The 18,330-nt window shown below is 48.3% G+C and overlaps 6 pseudogenes; all 6 read right to left on the bottom strand.

Annotated features, from left to right (window-relative positions):
* Positions 1-12,829: 12,829 nt before the first annotated feature.
* LOC136662036 (5S ribosomal RNA) lies at positions 12,830-12,952 on the bottom strand (annotated as a pseudogene).
* A 29-nt stretch (positions 12,953-12,981) lies between these two features.
* Positions 12,982-13,104, bottom strand: LOC136661899 (5S ribosomal RNA; annotated as a pseudogene).
* A 29-nt stretch (positions 13,105-13,133) lies between these two features.
* LOC136662102 (5S ribosomal RNA) lies at positions 13,134-13,256 on the bottom strand (annotated as a pseudogene).
* Positions 13,257-13,285: 29 nt separating this feature from the next.
* LOC136661804 (5S ribosomal RNA) lies at positions 13,286-13,408 on the bottom strand (annotated as a pseudogene).
* Positions 13,409-13,437: 29 nt separating this feature from the next.
* LOC136662101 (5S ribosomal RNA) lies at positions 13,438-13,560 on the bottom strand (annotated as a pseudogene).
* A 29-nt stretch (positions 13,561-13,589) lies between these two features.
* Positions 13,590-13,703, bottom strand: LOC136662051 (5S ribosomal RNA; annotated as a pseudogene).
* Between the last annotated feature and the right edge of the window lie 4,627 nt (positions 13,704-18,330).

The following is an 18,330-nucleotide window of genomic DNA, read 5'->3' as shown; positions in this document are numbered from 1 at the left end:
TGGCCTCTGCTTGAAGACCTCCAGCCAGGGACAGCCCACCATGAGTCCCCTAGGTCAATGGCATCGCCAGGTGGGTGCAGGCAGCACTGGGTGACACACACGGGGGCGGAGGGGGTGACACCACTATTGGGCAAAACTTTTAAAATCTTGAAATTTTCAACTAATACCATCCTGTTAGATATCATTCAATTTATACTTGCGTCCAGAATGCAATGAAACGAACCTCGTGGAAATATTCTATTCTATCAAAAGTTATAGCCAAAAAACCAGCGGGGGCAGGGAGATGGTGCATCACCATGCCCACTGCCCAGGGCTTTGCCCTGCCCACTGCATGGGATAAGGTCCATCACGGGGGTGATGTGCTAGCCTCCCACATTGGGTGACACAAACCCCTAGTGCTGCCATGGCCCAAGGTAATAGGGTCCATTGTTAGATGCCTTTTACCATTAAGAGATTTGTGCAGAAAACACAATTACAATCACATTGATTGATTTTTACTCTGCCTTTCTGTCTTGGCCAAGGAGCAAAGGAAATTAAAGAAAATAAAAAAAGAAGAGTTATATCAAACTGTCTGCAGTCTTTGGGGGGGGGGGCTGATAAAAATTTACTGTACTAGTTATCTCCCTTCCAGTGGCGCCACTAGGATTCATGTCACCCAGTGCGGGAGGCCTGTGGTGGGCGGGGCATTGCCCCGCCCCCACTGGTTTTTTGGCTGTACCTTTTGTTAGAACACAGATATTTCAATGTGGTTTGTTTTATTGCATTCTGCATGAAATTGCGCATTGATTGATATATAACATGATGGTCTTATTCCTCCAAACTCTGGTTTTAGTGATTTTGAGAACTTGTAGAGTCTCTCTCACATACACACACCCGTGTCAACTTACTAACACCTTATTGCAGCAGTTCTCAAACTTTTCGCTCTGGGACCCACTTTTTAGAATGACAATCTGTCCAGGACCCATTGGAAGTGATGTTATGGCCAGAAGTGACATCATCAAGCAAATTAAAATAAATAATTATAAACAATTAAATTAAAATAAAATAATTACATAAGGGGGAGCCAGTCCTGTTCCACCAAGTGAATCTGAAGTAAGTCCCATAGTGGTCAATGGGGCTTACTCTCAGGAAAGTGTGGGTAGGATTGCAGCCTGTGAGCCCAATCTGTGCATGTCTACTCTGAAGTAAGTCCCATAGTGGTCAATGGCGCTTACTGTGTAGTCTGCCTGCAATAACACCCCCCCCCCCCAAAAAAGAATCAGTGAGATTTCCAGCCCTCCCAGTGCCCAGTTTAAAGTTCTTCTATTTCAGGCATATCAAGATAAAGACCCACCTGGCTTCACAAGTGCAAAAAGAACAAAAAAGAGACTTGAATAGTAAGGGGAAAGTTTTCTATTCCCCTTACTATTCAAGTCTCTTTTTTGTTCTTTTTAAGGGGGGGGGGGGATGCTGCCTTCTGGAGCAGCTCCATCGGATCAGGACACTTCTGGTGTCCTCACATTGCCTGCCCTGACCACCAGCCAAGGTACGTCTGCCTACTCGCGAGTAAACGCGACTGTGAGTCTGCTTTGCTTTCCATTAGGCTCCATAGACTGGGAGGGAGGAAGCTGGGAGGGAGGACCCTCCTTCTCCGGTGTTTTTGGGGGCTGCACTCATTGGATGAGGACCATTCGATGTCCTTGGAGCCTCTCAGCCTGCCTTGACTAAGGCAAGTCTGCCTACTCGCAAGTAAACGCGGCCACTTGGCTTCATTTCAGGCTCAGACTCGCAGCTGGGAGTGGGGAGCTTCCCGGGTGCTTTTTGGGGGATGCACTCATTGGATCAGGACCATTCTGGTGTCGTTGGATTCCTCTCAGCCTGCCTTTTCCAACAGACTATGGAAAGTATGCCTACTCACGAGTAAACGTGCGATACGGCTCACTTTCCACAGGGCTCCACGCATTTTTCTTTCTGGTTTTTTGGTCATAACTTTTGAACGAAAGGAGCGATTTCAATTCTGTGTTTTGCACTGCACTCCTCTGGCCATTCTACATCCAACGGTATGGCATGACACAGTAGCTCCTAACCCCGCGATGTTAGCACGTCCTCACCCCAGGGCGTGTCACCCACCGGCTCATCACCTGGTGCAGCCCACACCCCCCGCACCCTCCTAGCAATGCCAGTGCTCCCTTCTTTCCATCCTTCAAAGCATGCACTTCTTTCCCCCAGGGAAAGAGTGACTTACAATTGTATTTTGAAAGATGCTCTTGAGTATGTAGTAACATATTTACACACATATTTACCTAATACGTGTTGCTACTGTAGCATCTGCCCCAGGTCTGTCACCTGGATGGTGCAGATGGTGCCTATTTAAGGAAGGAGGAGGAGCATCGGCGTGGCTCCACCTCCATGGACATATTGGTCAGGTTTACCTGTTCAGGTTTAGATTGTCCCTGGTTCTGAAATTTTATGGATGTGGGGTCCAGTTTGTTGGCAGGACTGTCCTGTCTATGAGGCCAGCTCAAGCAAAGGCTGGGTGAGGGGGCACTTCTGCCTCTGTCTCTAATGCTTCTCCCACTCCCTGGATTTGTAAAAGAACAACGTAATAGAGAGGAAGAAGACCTGCTCCCTTCTGGGCCTCATCCTCCCACCTGCGCCCTGTTGCTGCCCCCTCACTCAGCTCTCTATACCACCACAAAGCACTTTATGGAAATTTCGTGGGAGCCAGCACCAGTGGGAGTCATGTGCTTCCCTCCACCAGTGCTTCCCTCCAACAGGATTGGGCCAGCAGCCAGGAAAGTTCTCTCTCATCCGGTTAATGCTCGGCAGGATAATTTAAAACTTCTAAGTGCCACGGAGCACTTAATGGTCTGCCTTTACTCTTGTCTCATCTGCTCTCACTGAAGTGCTCTTAGCCACTGGATGGTAGCCCAGGGTGCTATTAAAAAAGATATAGCTACTGAGAGGTGAAATAACACAATGGCTAAGAGACTAAGGTCTGTCCCAGTGAGCGCAACCTGCAGGTCCTCCGAACTGCTCGCAGCAAAGTCCAACAGACTGCCAGGAGATGTGCTAACGACTACTGGCTCCAGCTCTGTTCCGAGATACAGATAGCAGCTGACACGGGCAACATCAAGGGGATGTATGATGGTATCAAGCAGGCCCTAGGTCCAACACAGAAGAAAATTGCCCCTCTGAAGTCTGCCACAGGCGAGGTCATCCAGGATCGGGCGCAGCAGATGGAACGCTGGGTGCAGCACTACTCTGAGCTATATTCCAGAGAAAATGTAGTCACCGAAGAAGCACTGAACAACATTGAGTGCCTGCCTGTGCTGGAAGAGCTTGACAGTGAACCAACCCTAGAAGAACTTCACGTGGCCCTGGACTCCCTTGCCTTTGGCAAGGCACCTGGAAAAGACAGCATCCCTGCTGAAGTCCTAAAATGCTGCAAAGAGATCATCGTCACTGAGCTGCATGAAATCCTCTGTCTCTGCTGGAGAGAAGGTGGAGTACCTCAAGACATGAGGGATGCAAACATCATCACGCTGTACAAGAACAAAGGTGACAGGGGTGACTGCAACAACTACCGCGGCATCTCTCTCCTTAGCGTTGTAGGAAAGCTGTTTGCCCGAGTTGTACTAAAGAGGCTCCAGGTACTTGCAGAGAGCATCTATCCAGAATCGCAGTGTGGATTCCGAGCCAACAGGTCCACCACTGATATGGTATTCTCCCTTAGACAACTGCAGGAGAAATGCAGGGAACAACGACAGCCACTCTTTATAGCCTTCATAGATCTCACAAAGGCTTTCGACCTGGTCAGCAGAGACGGCCTCTTCAAGATTCTCCCCAAGATTGGATGTCCACCCAGGCTCCTCAGCATCATCAGATCCTTCCACAAGGACATGAAGGGCACTGTTGTCTTCGATGGCTCCACATCAGACCCTTTTGACATCCGAAGCGGAGTGAAGCAGGGCTGTGTTCTTGCACCAACCTTGTTTGGGATTTTCTTCGCTGTCCTGCTGAAGCAGGCCTTTGGAACTGCAACAGAAGGCATCTATCTCCGGACCAGATCAGACGGAAAGCTCTTCAACCTCTCCAGACTGAGAGCAAAATCCAAAGTCCAGCTGAAATGTCTGCGTGACTTCCTCTTTGCCGACGATGCAGCTGTCACTACCCACTCTGCCAAAGATCTCCAGCAGCTCATGGATCGTTTTAGCAAGGCCTGCCAAGATTTTGGACTGACAATCAGCCTGAAGAAAACACAGGTCATGGTTCAGGATGTGGACTCACCTCCCTGCATTACAATCTCTGAGCATGAACTGGAGGTTGTCCATGACTTTGTGTACCTTGGCTCAACGATCTCCGACACTCATTCTCTCGATGCCGAGCTAAACAGGCGCATCGGTAAAGCAGCTACCACGTTTTCCAGACTCACAAAGAGAGTCTGGTCCAACAAGAAGCTGACGGAACATACCAAGATCCAGGTCTACAGAGCTTGCGTCCTGAGTACACTTCTGTACTGCAGCGAGTCATGGACTCTTCGCCCACAACAGGAGAGGAAACTGAGCGCTTTCCACATGCGCTGCCTCCGACGCATCCTCGGCATCACCTGGCAGGACAAAGTTCCAAACAACACAGTCCTGGAACATGCTGGAATCCCTAGCATGTATTCACTGCTGAAACAGAGACGCCTGCGTTGGCTTGGTCATGTCGTGAGAATGGATGATGGCCGGATCCCAAAGGATCTCCTCTATGGAGAACTCGTGCAAGGAAAGCGCCCTACAGGTAGACCACAGCTGCGATACAAGGACATCTGCAAGAGGGATCTGAAGGCCGTAGGGATGGACCTCAACAAGTGGGAAACCCTGGCCTCTGAGCGGCCCGCTTGGAGGCAGGCTGTGCAGCATGGCCTTTCCCAGTTTGAAGAGACACTTTGCCAACAGTCTGAGGCTAAGAGGCAAAGAAGGAAGGCCCATAGCCAGGGAGACAGACCAGGGACAGACTGCACTTGCTCCCGGTGTGGAAGGGATTGTCACTCCCGGATTGGCCTTTTCAGCCACACTAGACGCTGTGCCAGAACCACCTTTCAGAGCGCGATACCATAGTCTTTCGAGACTGAAGGTTGCCAATACAAGAGACTGAACTTCAGATCAGGAGGTCCCTCTTTGGAGTCTCACACCTGTCAAGAACTCACCAAGGAAGCCTGAAGCAAACCTCTCATCTCAGCCTCAGTTTTTCCTATCTGCAATATGGGTCTAAAACTTTTTGTGACAAGGGATGGCATACAATGGGGAGAGAGACTCAACCCCTTTCCTCCACAGGACATCTTCTTTTCACATCAGTCCCATGAGCCTCTTCACCACAGAAAACTGACTGGATTGAAGATTCCTGATGTGTTTTAAAGGGCTTTTCCCCTTCTCATCCTGGGTAACCAGGAGCCAAGGGCCTTCTACTATTTCCTTGTGCACAGCCTAATTAAAAGGGGGCAGGGTTCATTCTGCTCTTTGGAAACCTCTCTCAGACTTTCCCTACTCCAGTTCCCCAATAGACAGTGGCGTCACTAGGATTTCTGTCACCTGGTGCAGGAGGCCAGCATGTCACCCCCCATGATGGACTTCTTCCCATACAATGGGTGGGGCAATGCCCTGGGCAGTGGGCATGGTGATGCACCATTGCCCTGGACCCACTGATTTGTTTTTGGCTATAACTTTTGATAGAATAGAGATATTCCAATGTGGTTTTTTAAAAAATTGCATTATGCATGAAGTTGTACATTGAAGGATATATAACATGATGGTATGATTCAAAAATATCAAGATTTAAATTTTTTTGGCCAAGAGTGGTATCACCCCCCCCCCATGCATATCACCCAATGCAGCCCACACCTTCTGCACCCTAATGGAGATACCACCGCTGGGGGGCTTTCAGAGCATACATTCTATTGTTTTGCTGTTCTAGAAACAGCAATAGACACCAGGCAATCACAATTTTCTTTTCTTTTTGGAGTGCTTTCTATTGTGACCAGGCCATGCTAGAAACAGATTGCAGTTCTAAGAGCTTACTGAGACACAGACCTGTGGAGTACACCTGGGCTGACACATTGCCACCACCCACCCACCCAGTGGAGAACCTGCAAAGAAGCAGCAGTCCCCCACAAAACAACAGGATGCCTTTAGAGCCAGCAAAGGATTCTTCTTGATATCCAGTGGCAAAGCGTGGCAGCTGTTTCTCCTTTGTGGTCTGCACTCAGACCTCCTCAAATGATGCTGATATTGAAACAATATTCCTTCTCTGCCCACGCTCCATCAGTTCTTGGGGAGACTGAGACAATTGTGCATCTGTGTGTGTGTCTGTTTGCCCTCTCAGCCAGGGATCCTGGAGGGCACCAACCATTCTTCAGCAGGGGAACCGAGGAAGAGAGGCAGATAGCCTCAAAATGAACAAAGTCCTAGCCAGACTGAATTGATCTACAGTGCTGTGGCCCACTGGTGCCAAATCACTTCCAAGCAGGCTTCTGTGATCCCCATGGAGTTACGGACATCAAGATGCTAGCAGTCCATTTACTCTGGGGAAGGGCAGAGCGAAACCACTGCAGCATCTGGATTGAAATGTATCAGAGTGTCCAGAGGTGGGTGTGGCTGGACAAGGGGGTTGTTACTGCTGGGCTCCAATCACTGCCCGCTTTCTCAGAAGTTTCCACACTTCTGACAGTTCCTGGACTGAGTAGCACTGTGCGCAAAGCTGCTGCCTCACCGCACTTCTTCAACCAGGAGGCAGGGAAAGGGTGAAGGAAGCTGTTTGAATGCTGACCCCCTCCTTTCCCTGTTTTCTTCTTGTTTCCAGATGCGTTAGACGGAGGAAGAGATTTTGCGCCACTCAAAGTCTGCAAGCCAGCAACACCGCGCTCATCCCAGCCCCAGGGACACCCGAGATCATGCAGTCCCTCCGTACCCTCTGCTTCTTGGCTGCCTTCATAGCAATGGGTGAGTAACTGAGGTTGGCTTGTGAACCTTAGAGGGCTCCAAACCTTCCACTGGCACTGCATCTGAAGATCCAGTTCAAAAGAGCTTTGTCTCAAAAAGGTCATCACTTGTGTTGCTTTGGGACAATCCCCATGACCACCAGGCGAGGTAAGCTGCAAGCCTTGTTATCTCCATTTTGCAGATGGGGAAGACTGAGGTTGAGACAGGCAAGGGCTTGCCTAGGGCCACCAAGTGAATCCATGGCCGAGGTGAGATTGGAATAGGGAACTTCCCGATTTGTACCTCTGCTCAGTGCTTTTTTCTTCTTCTTCTTTACTTTCTTTCTCTTGCACTTAGGAGAATCCCTGGAATGTCCAGTTTGTCACGCTACTACGAACGATTGCACAGGATCCAACCAGACCTGTCCTCCGGGTTATGACCAGTGTGGCATCATTCTGTTGAGGAAGATGTGGAGTGAGTGCAAAAAGACCGTAAGCTAAAGCCAGGTTGATAGAGAAAAATATGTCACACTGGCGCTGTCCATCTTTACAGTATAACTCCGCCTCCTCTTCCCATGGACACACCCATTCAGCAGCATCCCTGGCATCTTAGGCTCCTCTGATTCTGTGCAGAGTGACTTTCCCTCACCACTAAGAAACTGTGACTGGTCCACATTTTTCCATCATTTAGAATAGGGTGAGCTGGAAAAGGAGACAGAGGCTGTGCATTCTGACCTGCGTACATTTGTCTCTGCTTACTTTTGCACATAAATGGTACCCGGGTATTTTCCTGCTGAACAACTGGGATACATTTGACCGGGACACTGTTGTCCAGGCCGCGATTGCCCTGACACTCACATAAATGCAAGGAGATGGCAGTTTATATGCTTGAAGCCCAGTGGTGTAGCTAGAGGGGGTGCAAAGCTCTAAGTTTTGTAGAGAGCCTCACCGCAGTGTGTGAGGAGCCCCTCCCTCTCCCTGTTGGAGCTATTCCAGGCAGTGGGAGCAACACGAAGCCATATGCCGTTCCGGAGCCCCCGCGGTAACCTGAAACCATTGATATGGGTGAACACCTGCCCCCCCTCCCGGAGCTGAGGGGAGTGGAGCTCCCCTTGCCTCCAGAGCGGGCATGCATGGGGGGGCCCGTAAACTTGATCTGCAGATAAGTGAATTTGCGGGTATGGTATCGGGATATGGGATCCACAGATATGGCCCCCCCTTATTTATTTTAGATATTTTTTAAAACTCAAACTTGTTGCAAAGTTTTAATTCACTTTCTTAATTAATTTAATTTCATCTTGGGGGGGGGGTGTTAAAATTTTATGAGCCCCGAGTACCAGATGCCTTAGCTACGCCACTGCTAAGGCACTTTTGCCACATTATCTACTCCCCCCCCCAATTCAAAGCGGAACATAAGAACAGCCCCCCTGGATCAGGCCATAGGCCCATCTAGTCCAGCTTCCTGTATCTCACAGTGGCCCACCAAATGCCCCAGGGAGCACACCAGATAACAAGAGACCTCATCCTGGTGCAGGAAGAAGGAGACTGTCAAGGGGAGCAAAGAGGAGAGATAGCAGTTGAGGGAGCCGAAACTGGGCTGGATGATCCAGTGTTGTGACTCCACATCTGGTCAGTTCGAAGGGGCAATTATCATCTGTTAAGATGAGACTGGGGGCTTCCCTCTCTCCTGAGTCCACCCCAGCATCTTCAGACACCTTATCTCTTTTTGGACCCCAACAGGACCCAAACACCAGACTGTTGCGAAGAGCTGTACCCGAACAAGAGACTGTGACGACAGACTCGCTGTTCTGAATCTGGGAGATGGAAAAACAATGCTGAGCAAATGTTCTAACTGCTCAGGAGAGGACTGCAAGGGGATCCCTCTTACCTGTACGTCCCTGCTCCTTCTCTCTCTTTCCCTACTCTTTCAACTCTCTGGATAAAAAAAGTCTATCACAGAGGTGGCCAAACTGTGGCTCACGGACCACATGCAGCTCTTTGAAATATAAAGTGTGGCTCATGGAAATATGTTGGTAGCTGAGCTCCTTTTAGCATCACAATTAATATAAAAGACAAATAAGAAAATTTTCAGGCTTTAGAATTATTTACTGGGTATAAACTAAGAGTCCACTGGATTAAAACCTAAGTTTAAGGTTCACGGTGAGTCAATGTATTTAAGAATTTAAACCAGGGGTGTCAAACATAAGGCCCCGGGTGGCCGGATGCGGCCCACGGAAGCTTTTTATATGGCCCTCAGGCTTTCAGCTACTGAGCAGTGCTGAGGTGTTACTGCTGAAAGGGCAACCCACATGAGAATTGGGCTCTCCCATATCTTGAAATATGATCAAGATTCATATATTTTCTCTTTTGTTATTTGCAGCTAATGAATTCCTAAGTGAGAAAAAAAGTGTTTATTTTTGGTTATCACCTGTTTAATGACATCACGTCTTGCCTAATGACATCACTTCCGGCCATCAGCAGGCATCATGAATGCTATGTGGCCCTCTGTATGAAATGAGTTTGACACCCCTGATTTAAATACTTCTTAAATATTGCGGCACTCAGACCTTTCTCCTGCGGTTTCTGAAGTTGATTGTATGTGGGCTATCATGCTCTTGGGCCAGCGCAAATCCCTTGCACTGGGCCAGAGGTGTTGCAAAAGTGCCATAAGGGAGAGGAGGAAAGTGTGCCACCAGGAGAGCAGGAAGGCCGACACACATCCGTGTGCCAGCATCTGGCCGAATTGGGCCCTGCTGAGCTGGTGCAGAGGTAAGTCTGTGTTGGCCACGTGTAGCTTAGCTGAAGAACACCGGCTTGGCATACGGGAGTTCCCAAGTTTGACCCCTGGCAACTCCTAGTATGACCAGGAAAGACCCCTGCCTGAAACCCAGGAGAGTGGCTTGGAACTGGCTTAGTCATGAGGCCTACTGAGGTGCTTGTCTCAGGTTTGCCTCCACCGTTCCCTAGATTTGAAAAGGAATGAAGTGGGAGAGGAAGTGTGGAGGAGATAAGAGAGTGGTGGGCTAGAGTGTCTTTTGGTGATTGTACTGGGAGGTTTTGGGCCAAGGATTAGAGCTGTTGCCCATCAGTTAGATGGTGCGAAGCCAGATGAAGCACTGTTCAGGCTCAACGTAAAGCAACCGTGCATGGTCCATTTTGAAAGTCATCATATGAACGCTTCATCAAACCAGATAGGCAAGGCAAGGCTTTCACGCCGCCATTTTACACCGCTAAGCTCTTCTCTTCAAAGCATCGTAAAAGGGCAAGGCAACAGACAACTATGGAAGGGACAGGACCGGAAGGAAACAGACTTTTGGCTCACCAGCCACTCCAGCAACATGGAGCAAGACTGCAAAACTAGGCTGACAAAAAAGGTGCTGGCCAGCGATGCACACTTGCTTTCCTTACACGCTGTGAGGGAATCCTTGTCATTCACCCCAAACCTGAGGGTCTTCTTTTTCTTGCAGTGCCAACCAACAGCCACCAGTACAACAGGAGAACATGTAAGGCCTGCTATACTGGGGATAAGGTATGCAATGACAAGGTTATCCAGTGTCGTGGAGAGGAACACTATTGCTCTGTGTTGTCTGGAAGCACAGGTAACACATACTTAAACACACACACACAAGATTTTATTTTCCTTTTTTAAACTCTTCCCAGCAATCATGGCCAGTGGCATAGCTAGCGGGGGGGCTGCCCTGGTTTCCACCCTGAAGTGTCACAAGAGGTGCCACGTGAGGCCAGCCAAGATGGTGGCCGCTGCCTCTTAGTGTCTTTGGAAGCCACTCATCCCAGCTCGGAGTGGTCACTTCTTCGCTTCATAGCACACCCCCTTCCAGCAGAGCCGCTCTGCGCTTGGTCAGGTGGCTTCTTCCTTTTCTCAGAATGGCTTGCCCACAAAGTGGTGCCACAAGGGGATGCGTGAAGAAGAGGCAGCAGCCACCCCTCCTCCTTCTCCTTTGGAGGCTCTGAGCTAGCAGCAGCTGGCCCTGCCAAGCCTCTGCAGACCTCCAAACACAGCTCTGGGAAGCGGCTGGAGAAGGAATGGGAAGGGGGGTCAGCAGCAGCCACATTGAAGCTGCCACTGCCCTCCTCCAAATCCAGAAGTGATGTCATGGCATCATGTGACATTTCAGCATCATGACATCATGACGTCATGACATCACCATTGCAGTGGTCATGGTGCACACAGAAAGATATTCAGAATTGAAGTCAGAAGGGCTGTTGAATGTCAGAAGTCTGCCTACTTTGGAGTTGAGTGCCTTTAACCGCTGATGTCTTCCCCCCCCCCAGAAAAAGGTGCAGGGGGAGGGCCGATAGTTGCAGCGTACCAGAAGAGCATCCTGACTCCTGTCTCCTGCAATTCTCTCCATAGATGGAAATCCTCGTTATAGCACCATGATAGGCTGCGCAAACCAGGCATTCTGTGACAGCAGGAAGATCTTGACTCCCGTGTTGGGGTTCACCACACTCCACTCAGACCTTTGCTGGTTCGCCACCGAAAACACTGCCACAGCTAGAACCATTCCAGAATTGCTTGGAGTCTTCCTCCTATCTCTCCCGGGGCTCACATTTCCCCAGGTCCTTCCCTGAATTCTGCAGCATGGAGATTCGGGGAGCCCACTTGATGGATTCCTTCTTGCTGTTCTCTTGTGGCAATGAAAGCCCCCCCTCTTTGCAGAGAACATGCCGCAGAGGGAGGTCTCGTGGGCCCACAATGCACGCGCTTGCTTTGGCTGTTCCACCTGAAAGATGCAAAGTGGCTTCCCGCTGAGTCTGACATCGGTCTGTCTAGCCCAGGAACGCCTTCCCAGATTGGCAGCAGCTCTCTGACGTTTTTGGGCATGAATTTTCCCAGTCCCTGATGCAGCATTGGGGGACAGAACGTCTGGGAACTGTACAATGGCACAAGGAGAAGAACAAAGTCTGTTGCTGCTGCTCCCCCAGAGCTGCTTGGCAACCATCCACGTGGAGCTGACCTTATTGGGCAGTGGGAGTTGGCTGGCCATACATTTAGCACATACCCCACCAGATCCCACCTGTAGAGCCACCTGTGCTCACAGGTAAGAACATAAAAACATAAGAACAGCCCCGCTGGATCAGGCCATAGGCCCGTCTAGTGCAGCTTCCTGTATCTCACAGTAGCCCACCAATGCCCCAATGCACAGAAGACATAAGAGACCCTTGCATCTGACATCGCCCATTTCTAAAACCAGGAGGTTGCACAGACACAACATGGCTTGTAACCCGTGATGGATTTTTCCTCCAGAAATGTGTCCAATTCCCTTTTAAAGGCATCTAGGCTAGCTGCCATCACCACATGCTGTGGCAAGGCGTTCCACAGACTCCACAGGTATCCACAGATATTTGACCTGGAAATTTTGAGTTGGAATGGTTGGTTGGCAACCTTGAGTCTCAAAAGACTATGGTATAAGCCTACAGCACCCGGTATTCCCAGGCGGTCTCCCATCCAAGTACTAACCAGACCTGACCCTGCTTAGCTTCCAAGATCAGACGAGATCGGGAGATAGTGTTCAGTATAGGGAGATGGCTGGCAACCTTCAGTCTTCAAAGACTATGGTATAAGCCTACAGCACCCAGTATTCCCAGGCGGTCTCCCATCCAAGTACTAACCAGACCTGACCCTGCTTAGCTTCCAAGATCAGACGAGATCGGGAGATAGTGTTCAGTATAGGGAGATGGCTGGCAACCTTCAGTCTTCAAAGACTATGGTATAAGCCTACAGCACCCGGTATTCCCAGGCGGTCTCCCATCCAAGTACTAACCAGACCTGACCCTGCTTAGCTTCCAAGATCAGACGAGATCGGGAGATAGTGTTCAGTATAGGGAGATGGCTGGCAACCTTCAGTCTTCAAAGACTATGGTATAAGCCTACAGCACCCGGTATTCCCAGGCGGTCTCCCATCCAAGTACTAACCAGGCCTGACCCTGCTTAGCTTCCAAGATCAGACGAGATCGGGAGATAGTGTTCAGTATAGGGAGATGGCTGGCAACCTTCAGTCTTCAAAGACTATGGTATAAGCCTACAGCACCCGGTATTCCCAGGCGGTCTCCCATCCAAGTACTAACCAGACCTGACCCTGCTTAGCTTCCGAGATCAGACGAGATCGGGAGATAGTGTTCAGTATAGGGAGATGGTTGGCAACCTTCAGTCTCGAAAGACTATGGTATAAGCCAACAGCACCCGGTATTCCCAGGTGGTCTCCCATCCAAGTACTAACCAGGCCTGACTCTGCTTAGCTTCCGAGATCAGACGAGATCGGGAGATAGTGTTCAGTACAGGGAGATGGTTGGCAACCTTCAGTCTCAAAAGACTATGGTATAAGCCAACAGCACCCGGTATTCCCAGGTGGTCTCCCATCCAAGTACTAACCAGGCCTGACCTTGCTTAGCTTCCGAGATCAGACGAGATCGGGAGATAGTGTTCAGTATAGGGAGATGGTTGGCAACCTTCAGTCTCGAAAGACTATGGTATAAGCCAACAGCACCCGGTATTCCCAGGTGGTCTCCCATCCAAGTACTAACCAGGCCTGACTCTGCTTAGCTTCCGAGATCAGACGAGATCGGGAGATAGTGTTCAGTACAGGGAGATGGTTGGCAACCTTCAGTCTCAAAAGACTATGGTATAAGCCAACAGCACCCGGTATTCCCAGGTGGTCTCCCATCCAAGTACTAACCAGGCCTGACCTTGCTTAGCTTCCAAGATCAGACGAGTTCGGGCATGTGCAGGGTAACAGTTGGAATGAAATTTTTTTTTAAAAAAAATTTGATGCAGTGTTGCTTCGTAGATTTTTGTCCTGCCTCATCATTGCTCATCCTGGTACACAGTGGCATAACAGGTGGGGGGCAGGGGGTTGGTACGTCCTGAGCACCACACCGGAGTGACATGTGAGGGGGTGCCACGTGAGGCCCAGCCAAGATGGCAGGTGCTGCCTCTTAGCGTTTCCACGGCTTCCTGATTGGAGCTCAGAGGCCAGAAGTAATTGGCGCCTCAGGCAGAGTTGGGCAGGCTTGGAAGGGCCCCCCCCCGACTCGTCCTGTGGCACCAGTTACCTCTGGCTTGCGAGTCACAGCTTAGAGCAGCTGGTTCTTCTCCACTCTGAGTTCAGCTGCTATAGAATTCGGAGTGGAGAATAAGTAGCAGCTCCAAGCTTGACAGCAGGAAGTAATTGGCAGTGACAGTCACCTTCGCGTCTGCACATGGGGGGGGGAGTTACACTGCAAGTCACCACCCTCGGTGGGAGAGGAAGAGGTAGGAATTTCACTGCTGGGGTATCATATTTTGAAAAAAAACAAAACAAAGCACAAACCTATTTTCTTCTGTTCATTAGGAAAAACCACTGACCAAACCACTGTATTAATTGCACCTGCATCAATCAAAACCAGACAGATCCATAGAATTCAAAGGAGTGTCCTGTACTAAAAAGGATCCCATCTCAGCTTGATTGCACTTGTAATTTTGTGTCCTTTGCCCACATTGTATTCCCTTTGTCAACCACAAGAACAGTCACTGTGTTTGCATTTTAATTTGCTTGGTTCTGCCATGACCTGTGTTGTGAAGCTAATAAATCTGACCTGAATGAAACATAGTCTATGTAATGTAGTACGCATACAATGTGATTCCCTCTTACACAACACCAGGACCAGGGGACATCCACTAAAATTGAATGTTGGGAGAGTTAGAACAAAGGAAATATTTCTTTACCCAGTGTGTGACTAATCTGTGGAACTCCTTGCCACAGGGTGTGATGATGGCATCTGGCCTAGATGCCTTGGAAAGGGGATTGGACAGTTTTTCTCCAGTTTTTCTGCAAAGTTTGCTTCCGATATTCCTGGCATCCAGGATCGGTACCATCGTCTTAAAAACATGAAATCTGCAATGAAATTTGGGGGATTCTCCCAAGGAGGAACTTCTGGAAGTTTTCAAGGGAAGGTGAGTTTCTATGGAGCAAATGAAATGTCAGGTGGGGGTGTCTGCACAACCTTAGCTAGCCTGGAACGAAACTGAAGTTTCAGATTTGTTGACATTTGCTAAGAGCAGCAGATTCTAAATCTGAACTATGTTTGTCCAGAAGAAACACGTGGTATGGCTCTCCTGGGACTGCACTGTTGCAAGGTGCAAAAACCAAGATGTTACAAGGGATCCTAGATGTTACAAGAGATCTCAGATGTTGCACTGTAATCCCAGGTACCAAAGCAAACTCAGAAGGCAAAGGTGATCAAATCCAGGCCTTTATTGTAAATCCAAAGTGAGAGAAATCACACTAACGTTACGCCAAGCTTTGAGAGAGTGTGTGTACAAGTCAGAAGTGGAAGTAGAGAAGCAAAGCGAAGCCCAGAGTGCCTTCTGCAGCGCACTTTTATAACAAACTGGGGTTCCCTCCTTGAGACACATAGATTTCTCTTTGGAGACAATTCATTGGTGGGTTTAAAACATCTGTTGTTTTATAATAGGCCATCTTATACATCCATCATATACAATATACCTCCAACAGTCAGCAAATGGCACTGCACACAAACCTGACCTCATCCATAACCATCGAATGATGTACTGTGGCCTTCGTAAGGCAGCATACTTGCCATTGACGTCACGGTGTGTGTGTTCATCTAAAAACTGCTGTGAAATGCATTTTCTCTGGGAAGTTGACCTTTGATGTTAACCTGGAAATGATTTTGGTGTGTTCTCTTTTAAACCCTAGAATGTAGTTAGACCACTACAACTTAAAATATTACTACTTGCTAGCCACATGTGTTAATGCACCAAACTGGTTCTGGTGTATAATACTGTTCCAGCATGTGTATACAGCCTGTTGCTCTAATAATATTATATAGCTAACTACATATGCCTATATATGCAATCTCTGAGCTTAAAGCAATGTTAAAACTTCGAGCCGAATTTCAAACCGCATTTTTAAAAGTACCAAGGAAAATCTTTTTTTTTCCCCTGTACTCTGAAAACAAAGACTTCATTTAAATGTATCAACATTGTTCTAAGAGAACATCTTGTGGCAGCCTGCCCAATCCCAGCCAAATGCTTGTGAGACTCAAGCTGAACATTCAGAGAGAGAGATCAAAAACCATGCTGTTTATATTTCAGGTAAGCATTCTTGCTAAACTTCTACTGATAACACCTTGTATCAGCACCACTTTAGAATGCGGGTGGGGGAATCACGTGATGGAATGCTGCGACACGTACATTGTCATGTGAAACTCAATACAGTTGCCGCTATATACATCTCTCTGAGAAGAGAATTCCACATTGGATACTTGAAGCAAAAAGGCCCTGTTGCTCCCTGTCTGACAGCACTTGCAGCTTGAATCATAGAAATGGAAGGTAGGGCCCACAAGGTCATCTAGTCCAACCTCCTACCTGTAGTAGGAAATCCTCCTAGAGCACCAACAGAGGCCTTTCTGAGACCCAAGGAGGCCATGCACGGCCGCCATGGGCCACAGAAAGGCCCCCGAAAATGTCAGAAGGTCACTTCTGGTTTCATCAAAAATATGAAGTGGACTTCCAAAGCTTTTGGGGGCCTTCCTGAGGCCCATAAGGGCTGTGGGTAGCGTCCATGGGCCTCATAACGGTTCCTAATGCAAGGATCCGGTCACGTTTGGAGCTTGATGGTGCCCAAAGTCCTCGTGATTTGATTTCACACAGAATTTGGTACCTGTGAGGGGACCAGAAACAGAACCCTCGCAGATAAGGAGGCACCACTTGTTATGCCTTGTATTTTGCAATCTGCAATCAATTTTCTCCAGGGCTTATCTGTTTGAGTTGGTATCAGAAACCAATAATTAACTTGTGCGACAGTAAAATGAGGGACTTAAAAAAAAAACAAAAAAACAAGCAGTTGTGCAGCCAAGGAGTTGCATAATGAATCAAATGAATCTAAAAACAGGCAAAATTGACCTGTAATTCATACTGAGTTTTCTGAATGGGGTAAGGCAAGACTAGCCGATTAGCAAACGGTCCTAGAATGAAGATCTCAAGGCAGGTTTGGCTTTCCCCTTATCCTTCCCTTAATTCATTTCTTTGAAAAGAACAGCAGATTTACACCCAAAACTGACTTTGGTTTGGTTTATCCCTGCAAAGTGACCCAGTTGCCTGATAGACAGCTGGGGGGAGGGACCAAAACGTGAAACAAGAGACATCACAGCCCCCATATAAAAAGGAGGGTGAGGAGGCTTGACCAGGGTGAGGACAAGGATCAAGAGCTCTGAGCACCCATTCAGCCATCTTCTATCCAAGGTTGGTAAGTCTATGCTCAAAACTGGAATCCCCCCATCTCAATTCTTTCTACTGCAATAGGTTAATTTCTGCATTTTAAAGATGTTTCTCTGTAAGGGTGGCATTCAATAACTTTTCCACTCACGCACACTAAGTTCAATAAAATAAAATGTTCACTGCCTGTGCTCCTTCTCTGACCATTATTATTCATTCCATCTCATGGATGGAACTGAAAATAATTACTGAAAATAATTATATATGACTTGCTAAGTGTGTACATTAATATTTGTACCTTTATATATAACCTTGTAACTTCATATAATCATTCCAATAAACAGCTGAAAAATAAGTTTAAGAGAAATAAGTTTTCTTCTTGAAAAAAGAAGTTTAGACATCTCGGGGTGGCATCTTGGATATCCCCTATAGCCTGGTGCCCCCTCCCCAGCCATCCTTTTCATACACCACTGATTAGGAAGTGGCATCTGAGAGTTTACTGGGCTAAGGACACTAACACATTTCATGGCCTGAATGAGGGTACAAACTGAGGGAGGGACTGCAATTTTCAACCTTTTTTTGTCTCATGGCACACTGAGAAGGTGCTAAAATTGATTGAAAGCACACTGCACTGCCGGGGGGGGGGTGTCTCACATCCCCCAGCGGCCCTACTAATAAATGACCCTCCTTGTGGCACACCTGTGGACTATTTGCAGCACACCAATGTGCTGTTGCACAGTGGTTGAAAATTGCTGCCGAGTAGACTGGACTGCAGGTCTGGACTGCATTGGCTCCAGTAAGCCTATATAATGGACGCACCAGCAAGCCTTAGGCAAGCCCCTCTCCCAATAGGGCTGTAGAGTAATTCTGGTACCAGCCTGCGAAACTCTTGCTGTGCAATCTTAGGCATATCTACTCAAAAGTAAGGCTGCAATTCTAACGATACTTTTCCGAGAGTAAGCCCCATTGAACAAAATAGAACTTACTTCTGAGTAGACCTGGTTAGGCCTGTACCCTAAGTCCCCCTGGGTTTATTAGAACTTACTCCGAGGTTGGTGTGTATAGGATTGCAGGCTTCATTGTCATGAGCTGCTGTGCAAAGTTGTCCACTTGTGTTGTTATGGAACAAAGGTGCAGGAAACTTCTCACT

The sequence above is a fragment of the Tiliqua scincoides genome, chromosome 10 (assembly GCF_035046505.1).
Source record: "Tiliqua scincoides isolate rTilSci1 chromosome 10, rTilSci1.hap2, whole genome shotgun sequence".
Taxonomy (NCBI): domain Eukaryota; kingdom Metazoa; phylum Chordata; class Lepidosauria; order Squamata; family Scincidae; genus Tiliqua; species Tiliqua scincoides.
The sequence above is the reverse complement of the archived record's forward strand: the minus strand, read 5'-3'. Positions and strand labels throughout refer to the sequence as shown.